Raw genomic sequence first — 10,125 nt, 5'->3', positions numbered from 1 at the left:
TAGGATTGTGATGCATTCTCTTGCTGAGCCGCCAATTCAAAGCAGGTGATAACGACTGGCAGAGCATGGCCTCTGAAATCACAGGTGCGACATTGTAACAGACCACATTGTTTTCAGGTGGCCTGGTTGGAACTGCGGATGAATGTGCGAGCTGTTCAGTCATCATTTTGTAGCTAAGCCATCCTTTAGGATGATTTGTACATGAAAACTGTTGTGCGGAATTCTTTGAAGGGCAGTTTGACAATCTAGGTAGATTAATTTCTTGCGATGTTATTTCTTTAACATGAATCTAAAGGAGCACTCACACAAAGTTTTGAAGGTGAAATAATGAGCGAGATAGATTTATATGGAGACATGCGCAACATCTACGAGGTATCATCGAGGGCAAATATAGCATAGAACACAATCAAAGTCAATTTAAAGTGCATGCTGCACAACTTCACGAGGTGTGGAGCCCCCGGTGACGCCGACTACAACATAGGAACGATGTAAAAAACTTATTTCACAAGCTTGTGTTGGCTGTTTGCTAGGACGCCTTGCACTTGCACTACCTTTAAATTCCTCCTCTGTGCCTACGGCTTCGCATTGCCAGCGGTTTTTACAATGCCCCCAAAACTGCCCTTCCAAACTGAAACTGCAACTGAGCACTCTAGAAATGTTTTAAGTAAATAATCATCATGAGTTCGTGCAAAACAAGCTTCCCAGCCGTGATTAGTAGGTCGTAAGCTATCTATTGCAACAACAACAAAAAAAAAAGTGCACACTGGTGTATATGCTCCAGTCTACGAAATTAGTGTCGTGAATTGCATCCACACAAAGCAGTGGCATGTAGAAGCAAAGTAGAGGAGAAAGACAACAAAGCATTGTAAAAGAAATACCTGGGAACCAAAAACAAGCACTAATAGTAAACTTGGCACCAGAAACATGACCATGTAGGAACACAGATAGTATGGTTGCCCAGTTTGCAATTGACATAAACATGCAACAACCATTCAAAAGTTGCTGCTGCTGGAGCAAGGAACCTTGTGGGTGGCGTGAGAAAACAATCGCGTTCTTATTAAGGTTAGCCACTGTGTTTTCTGTTCGCACAAGCAAACATGAATATATGTTGCACTAATTCCCTGAACATTCTCTTTCCACATAGCTGGGATCAAGGGTAGTGATTCGAACCTTATTTCAGTCCCACTGCCAGTTAAACTTGCATCAACATTTCACTTTGCGAGCTCGGAGTGATGCAGTAGCCAACGGGTGCCATCACAGCTGTCGGAGGAGTTCAACGGAGCGCATCTGTTTTCCCACACCTTTCGCCCTCTTCTGCTCTAGTGCTAGCTGTGCTTAACGACCTCGGATCTGCACAGTGCTCTTGCATTACATTGATGGGGGCACACTGTCCTGTGTTTTATTGTCTGTAGTATCTGTGAGAATTGTTTCTCTCAGCAAAATATCAGTTCCTGTTATAGAGCAGAAGTTTCCCATACATGACGTGACAACTTTCAGAACTTGCACCACCTCACAAGGCCGTCTTCAGAAAGGTCACGTCCGGTCTTTCTCAACTTTTAAATGTATCCGTTCCAAGTCTCCTTACTTGCCCAAGCTCTACTCTGTATCGAAGTGGCTGATGTATCTCCGAGACCACTTATGCAATGCTGGCAGCTTATCTACAATTGTGGCCGATATGGCATTTGGGGGTTGGCGGTGAACATGACTGTAGAAATTAATACCATGCTGTGTGGACATATTGAGGACTACAAAAATATCCTGGTTAGCTTAAAACGGGGATCTCAAACTTCGAGTTGGCTTGTGGGCTGCAGTCATAAAATTCAGGCCCACAGGGGCCGGAATAGTGAAGAAGATTTTAGCGCGTTTGTAAAAGAATACAAAAGAAAAGAGTACAGAGCATAGGTCGGCGGAAAAATTGGAGCTCTCTCAGATAAACTCGCGAAGTATCTGTTGCGCTTGGGGCTCACTCAGACTAGACTTCCGAATATCTTCCTCGACCGGACGCACTCGGACACTCTCACTAAAGTCTTCCGCCACTGGACTCGCTCTGGCTCCATACCCGTTCCGAGTCGGAGGGACTCGACTCATGAGTGAGTTCACCGACCTATGACACAGAGCAAGCGTGTGCACCTTATTGGGGGAGACTTGGGAATGGAAGCAAAGAGGCGTTACGCATCCACTGAATGTCATTACCATCCTCCACTGAGTGTAAACAGCGAGCTGTTCAGCAGGCAAGTATCTTGCTATAAGTAGAGCTCAGTGGTCAAAAGCGAACCACCCCCTTTTCACTTAACAGTGAGACGGTTCCTGCCATGGCATAGCATCTGCGTGAGTGGGCAACAGCACCATGGATAGAATGTCGAAAAGATGAAAGGGAGGAAAAATCAGACAAGGTAACTATGAAAACATTTTCTTTTTGAGGATCATTTACGACCTTGTTCTTGACATGTGGCAGTTTGGGCTAGTTGGTATGACATGACGATAAAAAAAAAAAAAACGACGACGACAATGAGACGTGAAGAACACGAGCGCTCGTGTCCTTCTTGTCTCTTTGTTGTAGTTCTGTTCTCGCCTGTTCTCTATCGTCTTGTTCTTGACATCGAAATCGGCGTGAATGGATTTTTGAGCAGACAACAGCATTCCAACTGACTGAAATTAGGACAATGTTTGCTGCACTTCTTTTTAGTCCTGTTCGAAAAAATAAAGCAGTTTTTGAACTGGTGTGGCTCAGTAAATTTAGTCTTCGGCACCTTGTGCACAGTGATGGAGTTAAATGTGCTTAACTATTTGAACAGTAAAAGTATCAATTCTGCTCAGTTAGGAATCTTAGGGGAAAAGGACCATCTAATATCGATTGAAATTAAATAGAAAATTTCTGGGAGTCCATTAGGGAGTGAAGCTTAATATTGATACGGGACTTTCGTTTAAGTGAGAAATAGGAAGAAAAAGTGTCTGCGTTCTGGGCCAGGAGTTTAAAAAGCAAGGCACAGTCTGATTCATGGCCCGTCCCCTGGGTGGGTTGCGCCATGCTGTTGAGCAACCAACCAACCTTCCTTCTGCGGCCATACGTTATCTCGCCTGTACATCTCTCACCGTAACATCATTGATGGAGAGTGCTAGGTAACACCTTGGAGCACCGGACAAGTAGGGCAGAAGATGCATCCCTGGAGCTTTGCCGAAGCAGCAGACTCGCAGGATTGCCGCCGCTACTAGTCATCATGAACCCTGACGGTGAAATCCAACCAGCTGCGCCTAACGCTTCTGGACACCATTACAGGGAACAGCGCCCATTCTCTGGGAAACCTGACGAATACGTCAAGGAATGGCTCAAGCACTATCGGCGGGTGAGTCTGTATAACCACTGGAACACTGCCAGCCAGCACAACTATGTACCACTTTTCCTTGAGGGAACCTCGTTGATGTGGTACGAGAACCATGAGGAGAATTTGACCGCTTGTGCGAACTTCGTCGACGATTAAGAAGTGTTTTGGAGATACGACCATGACAAAGAAGGGTGCTGAGCCAACATGCTCAAGTCCCTGGGGAAATGTGTACGATATATATTCAGGAAGTTCTCAAGCTGTGCAAGAGTGTGGACCCACTAATGACTGATGAGGATAAGGTCGGGCATCTCCTTAAGGGCATTGCGGAGGATATCTACCACTACCTTATAGGAAATGATGACTTGCAACAGTAGGCGAATGCCATCATCCAACATTGCTTAATATTTGAGGCCCTCAAAGCTTGACGCATTTCAGCAAAGTTTAGTAGCCCCCCAACGTAACTACGGTCGCGAGCATCGATGTTGTCCCTCTACCCAGCAACCTGGCGTCATCAATACGACAAATAGTGCGCGAAAAACTTGATTGGCGGGACGCTGCTGCGCAGTCTATAGCACATGGCCACAGATCTGTCAGGTCATGCGGTCACACACCTGTGCCCATCAACGCTATGGGCTTCGTCAACTCAAGGACGCCGGTACAGTCACATCGTCGTGTCTATATGTCTGATCCGTGAAACGACTCCGTACAAAGGTCACCCCCTGATATGGCAGCATGGCAAGATTATCCCGCTGACCATCTTCAGCAGCGAGTGGGGCGTGAATCACCTGTGTGCTTTTACTGTATTGTTTGTGGATATATAGCCAGCTTTGCTCAGAGTGGCGCCGGGCACCTCTGTCGCAGTATCAACAAACCCCAGCATCCTCACAGCGTGCAAGTACTCGGGGAGACTATCGCTTGCCACCGAACGGCTACTACAGAATTAACTTTCAACAGACCTTCTGCAGTGATTCTCTGGCTCTTGTGTGGAGTGTGACCCCACCAGCCTCTTCCTCCCGCCAGCATCGGTCGCCGCAGCCGATGGAGGTGAGGTCGCCGGACATTCTTCATTGTGTGCAGATATGCCTCCGCCAGTATCTATGCTACAGAATAAGGTCAGTGTTCTTATAGATGGTGTGCCCACGTCAGCTATAGTTGACATGGGAGCAACTGTTCCTGCCATGAGCGGAAATTTTAGGAGTCGTCTCAGTAAGTTAGCGATGTCCTCTTGGGAAACCCAGACAACGTTCCGTGCAGTGAGTGGAGAACCGTTGCACCCAGTGGAAGAATGTACTGCAACTGTTACTCTCAGCGCTAAATTGTTTAAGGCAGATTTTGCAGTTCTTTTGAATTCTACTCACGACGTTATCCTGGGTATGGACTTTCTGAAAAAATGTGGAGCCACTGCGGATTGCTCAGCTGGTGAAATATTACTGTCTGGTGTTTGTGGGGAGCCCATGCACTGCGATTAGGCCATCGCAGTCGTTGATAGCATAACTTTGCTGGCCCCGTCGATAGTTCAAGTGCCTGTTGATGTTTGTGGTATCACAGCAGGTAACGTTCACCTTTTAGTTCACCCAATCTAGCTGAGCTGTGCGAAGAAGGATGTGGTTGTACCGCATTGTGTGATTTCTGCAAGTATTGGCAAAGCCTCAGTTTGGGTTAGGTGCCTAAATGAAACAAGTTTCTAAAGTAGCGTAACTGATTGTTCTCAAGCCGTCCTCCTCACTCTCTCGATTACCCCCTCTTTTTCTCTGCCATCCGCGTCTGTAATTGGTGGATTCCTTGCACGTGATCTTGCAAATGGCTGGTGGTGTTATTTATCATTATGCAAAAGGTTCAAAACGAGTGTGCATGCGCATATGGCTCCAGCCGGATTCTCGCCGTGACCAAAGACGAAATCGTAGTCAGAACATAAACTGAAGAGGAGGAGCGTTTCATTGTGCGCCAAGTGAACCATGATTGTTTCGTGGTGCTCGCTCAATGCAACATACACCTTTTTCAACAATGCTGCGTTGCCATAAAACAACAGAAAACGGTTTCGCTCTCTTCAACTTACTTCGTGCTTTCTGAGATGAAGCACACCGTAAAGTGTAGCTACGAAACATTTCACGCGAATGTACGTCGACGCATATCTGCGAAGGGAGTTTACTTGTCGGTTTTATTAAAATGCCAGGCATGCTTCTAATGCGCGAGTAGGGCATGCCAGTTGGTACAAATACTTGTGCGTATGCACGTATACAGAGCAGCTGTAGGTTGTAATCAATGCACCTTCTGAAACATTTCACGCTTGAGCCGAAACGCGCTGCTTCGAGACACCGCACCAGTAGAACTCTCACTTTTCAGGAAGTTCCAAGCACTGCATCAGAATCACCTGGCATCACTATTGTCCAAATGGGCACATTTAAAAAAAGAAACGGTCATCTCAGTGCTGCTTGTCAGGCGTTCGTACCAGTCTGGCCGTATTTTTTTTTCTTGCGTGTGCACAAGCCGGCTGTATCGTTACAACGTCATGCCCTGTTGCCACTGACATGATCCAGCAAGAAGTGCGTTCACTGTGTCACAGCATGAACAAAACACATTCGGAGAAGTGTGAACTATCATGGCTGCGGAACTACGATGTACGAGGCGAGACGCCATGACTAGTGGTGTAAAATATAGCACTGCACAGCGTTGCCAGTTGAGTAACGCACATCCCACTTGCTCTTGTGTTGTACCATTTATGTTCATATAGGTAACTGTTTATTTTACGACTTATTTTGTTCTATTTTGTTTCGTTTACACCTATTCATTCACCGTAGCAACTGAGCCCAAACATTCGCTTTTTCATGAGAGTTTTGAACCTTCTAGGGGGCGCTCCAGGAACATAGGCGAGGAAGAAAGGGAAAGATGTCGCTACCTTGGAAACTTGTTTCATTTAGGGGCCTTAGGTATGGGTAGTGAACTCTTTTTTTTTTTGAGCTGATTGTACAGCTTGGTGGAATGAGACTGGATGTGTTTGAATTCAATGCCAGGAGCAATTTTAACATTGCAGTCATTAGCGATGACAGGAAAAAGGAAAATGCATCTGATACGGCTTGTCCTAGTGGTAACATACTCATGGGTATGGTGTATAAGTTGTTATCGCCAGAGAAAAGGCACTGTAGTTCGGATCCTCTCCAACCATGCATCTATTTTTGATTTCGCACTGCATAGCCACAAAATTCCTGCACCACCTTCACGTATTCGTCATGCGATTGATACTGGTTCCACCCATCCCATTCACCTGAGACCATACAGAGTATTTCCGTCTGAGCGTAAAGCTATTGCTGAGCAGGTGGAAGAAACGCAATCCAAGAAAGTTATACCCGAGTCGTCTAGCCCTCGGGCAGAACCAGTTATACCTGTAAAAAAGAAGGATGGTTCCTGGAGGTTTTGTGCTGATTACCGGCGGCTCAACTCGGTCACAAAAAGAGACGTATATCCCCTTCCCCAAATCGACAATATTATTGATTGTTTGCACTCCGCCTAATACTTTTCTTTCTAAGACTTGAGGTCTCGATATTGGCAAATCTCTATGCACTCTGCCGATAAAGAAAAAAAGGCGTTTATAACTCCAGATGGTTTATTTGAATTTAACGTCATGCCGTTTGGTCTATGTAACGCTCCAGCCATTTTTAAGCACTTTATGGACAGTTCTGTGTGGCCTAAAATGGGAATATATCTTTGCTATCTTGATGATGTAATTTTTGGCCGCACGTTTGAAGAACACGATGTCGTTCTCGCGTGCCTTGAGAAAGCAGCACTTACCTTGAATTCCAAAAAGTTCTATTTTGGTGATCGTGAAACTGTAGTTCTTGGGCATCTTGTAGACAAACACTGTGTTCGGCCTGATCACCGCGGTCGGCACTTTCCCTCAACCACGCTCGCTACGAAAACTTCGAAGCTTCCTGGACCTGTGTTCGTATTTCCAGCGTTTTGTTACTAGCTTCGCCGATTTTGCTGAGCCTCTTACTCATCTGCTCAACAAAGACGTACCCTTCAAGTGGACGAAAGAGTACTAGTCATCGTTTTCTCAGCTAAAGGTTCTACTCACTTCTAGTCATATTCTTTATCATTTTGACACATCAGCCCTAACTGAGGTGCACAGCGATTCCAGTGGAATCGGCATCGGCACAGTATTAGCTCAGCGTCACTGTGGCACCGAACGTGTCATTGCCTACGCGAGCCGTTCTTTGAGTGAAGCCGAGCGCAATTACACTGTTACAGAGCAAGAATGTCTGGCAGCTGTCTTCACCATGCACAAGTTTTGCCTGTACATTATGGCCGCCGATTCTCTATCGTCTCGCCCCGCCGCGGTGGTCCAGTGGCTAAGGTACTCGGCTGCTGACCCGCAGGTCGCGGGTTCGATTCCCGGCTGCGGCGGCTGCATTTCCGATGGAGGCGGAAATGTTGGAGGCCCGTGTACTCAGATTTGGGTGCACGTTAAAGAACCCCATGTGGTCAAAATTTCCGGAGCCCTCCACTACGGCGTCTCTCATAATCAAATGGTGGTTTTGGGACGTTAAACCCCACAAATCAATCAATCAATCAATCGATTCTCTATCGTCTCAGGCCACCACTCACTTTGTTGGCTCACTGGTCTACGAGATCCAACTGGTCGTCTTGCATGATAGGCGCTCCGTTTGCAAGAATACGACGGATGTGTGCTTCGAGTGGCCACCGTCACATGGATGCTGACTGCCTATCGCGACTTCTCCTTCCCATGACTAAATGCTACGCCGACAACTTAAACAACTGTCTCGCTGCTCTTGACTCCAGATTTGGAAACGTTCCGTGCAGAACAACGTCAAGATCGTAGTCTGGCTCCTTTTTTCTCATCTGCTGTAGATAAGCCACATCAGTCCCCATTCTTCATGCAGGATGACATTGTTTACCAAGCGAAAAATCGCTGTAAAGGGAGCCCACCTACTTTCGGTTGTCCCCAAATCTTTGCCACCCCCAATGTGCTGCAAGCTGTGCACGACGATCCAACATCTGGGCAGATGGCGTTTGCCTAGACCTATCACCACACACTGGAACGTTTCTGCTGGCCCTGCATGCGTCAGGCTACAGCTATACGTGACCAGTTGTGAGCATTGTCAACGGTACAAGAGTTCAACAAGTGCGCCGCAAGGATTTCTCCATCCCGTACCACCTCGATGTTTTCCTTTTGAGGTCGTCGGTATTGTTTTGATGGGACCTTTTGCACGATCGATCACTGGGAACCGCTGGACTATAGCCTGTGTTGACCACCTCACTCAGTATACTGAAACTGCAGCAATCTCTGCCGCAATAGCCAATCACGTTTCAGACTTCCTATTACACTACATCCTCCAGCATGGGTCCCCTCGTGCCATCATCAGCGATTGTGGCCGGCACTTCATAGTCGACGTCGTGGAAGAGTTGCTTCAGCGGTCTGCTTCTCGGTTTTATCATGCCACTTTGTACCATCCACAGACGAACGGTCTGACTGAGGTTATCAACAGGACACTCATTAACATGCTCATTATGTACATTGAGCATAAGAACTTTGAAGCAGTTTTAGCGTTTATGACCTACGGCTACAACACTGCGCTACAAGAGACCACTGGCTTTAACACATTTTACCTTCTAGACATCCGTGAGCCATGTACTATCCTTGACACAATTCTTCCGTTTTCTGAGCAAGCAAGCAAACCCATCCCTTGCAGAGACACTCGATCGCGCTGAGGAGGCACAACGCATCACGCATCTCCGGACTTTTGCAGTTCAAGATCGTTCCAAGGCTCACTATGATAAGCGAAATCTAAATGTATCGTACACATCTAAATGTAGCGTACAGCGAAAAACATATGGTGTGGCTGTGGACTCTATACCACAAGCGTCGCTTGTATCAAAAGTTTCTGGCCCGCTATACAGGTTCCTTCATTGTTTTGTCGCGCCTTAGGGACGTTACATACATGATATCACGCCTCACATTTTCTGGCCGTCGTTCCAGGAAAACTGACAATGTCGCCCAGTTGAAGCCATACCACGCGCAACACTAACTCCCCTAGTGGGCATCGTCTACAATGGGGGAAATGATACGAGACTTTCGTCGAAGTGAGAAAAAGGAAAAAGAAGTGACTGTGTTCTGGGCCAGTTCTCCTTCTACGACCATTGATCATCCCGCCTGTACAATAAACATCTTTCATCGTAACAATATATAGTTTGACAATTGTATACCGCTTGTGACATGGTACATCTAGTGTGCAAGTGGTGAAATTAATAAAAATTATATATGGGTGTAATATATATGGGTGTAATATAAACCATGCTTGTTTAGTCAAGGCTGTAGCATCATAAATCATTTTGAAGTAATCAAACAGATTTAGGTTGATTTAAATTTTGTTCCAAACTGACAAGTAATACTCTTCAGTTTGGTTTCAGTTAGACACCTTCATTTTGCTCATTCCCGTTTTACAATTTAAGTGGCATTTTATATCAGATAAGCAGTGCGCCACAATACTGTTTTCTCCCCCCCTCCCTTGAGGCTCATTCTGAAGTTGTAAGAAAAGCGGAATTCAGCAATTAGGTAAGCGCTTGGGACTTGTTTTCAGTGATTGAAACACCATGCTCGGTGCATGTGGCTGATGGTGGTGAAATTGAGGGTGAGAGCTTTTCTGACTCATGGTGACTGCACTTGGTACAGACCCTTCAACTGTGTTTATGCATTGGCCGCTTCTGGCCCAAAGTCATCCGCTTGGCAGAGCCTAATCTCCTGCGTGCAGGGCGGAGGAAGCCTTTTAGCATCTGTTGTATGTTT

General features: G+C 46.3%; 1 protein-coding gene across 2 annotated transcripts in view; it reads left to right on the top strand.

The window, feature by feature from the left end:
* Positions 1 to 19: 19 nt before the first annotated feature.
* LOC119163183 (uncharacterized) overlaps positions 20 to 10,125 on the top strand; it is a 56,700-nt gene continuing 46,594 nt past the window's right edge. The window contains exon 1 of one of the 2 annotated variants that reach the window (XM_075873926.1): positions 20 to 2,393. The gene's annotated coding sequence lies outside the window, so the exon portion shown is untranslated. Of the gene's footprint in view, positions 2,394 to 2,417; positions 4,368 to 10,125 lie in introns of those variants that run through there. The other variant, XM_075873927.1, reaches the window with a different exon arrangement.

This window comes from Rhipicephalus microplus, chromosome 9 (genome assembly GCF_043290135.1).
Source record: "Rhipicephalus microplus isolate Deutch F79 chromosome 9, USDA_Rmic, whole genome shotgun sequence".
Taxonomy (NCBI): domain Eukaryota; kingdom Metazoa; phylum Arthropoda; class Arachnida; order Ixodida; family Ixodidae; genus Rhipicephalus; species Rhipicephalus microplus.
This window is presented reverse-complemented; position numbering and strand designations above follow the sequence as displayed.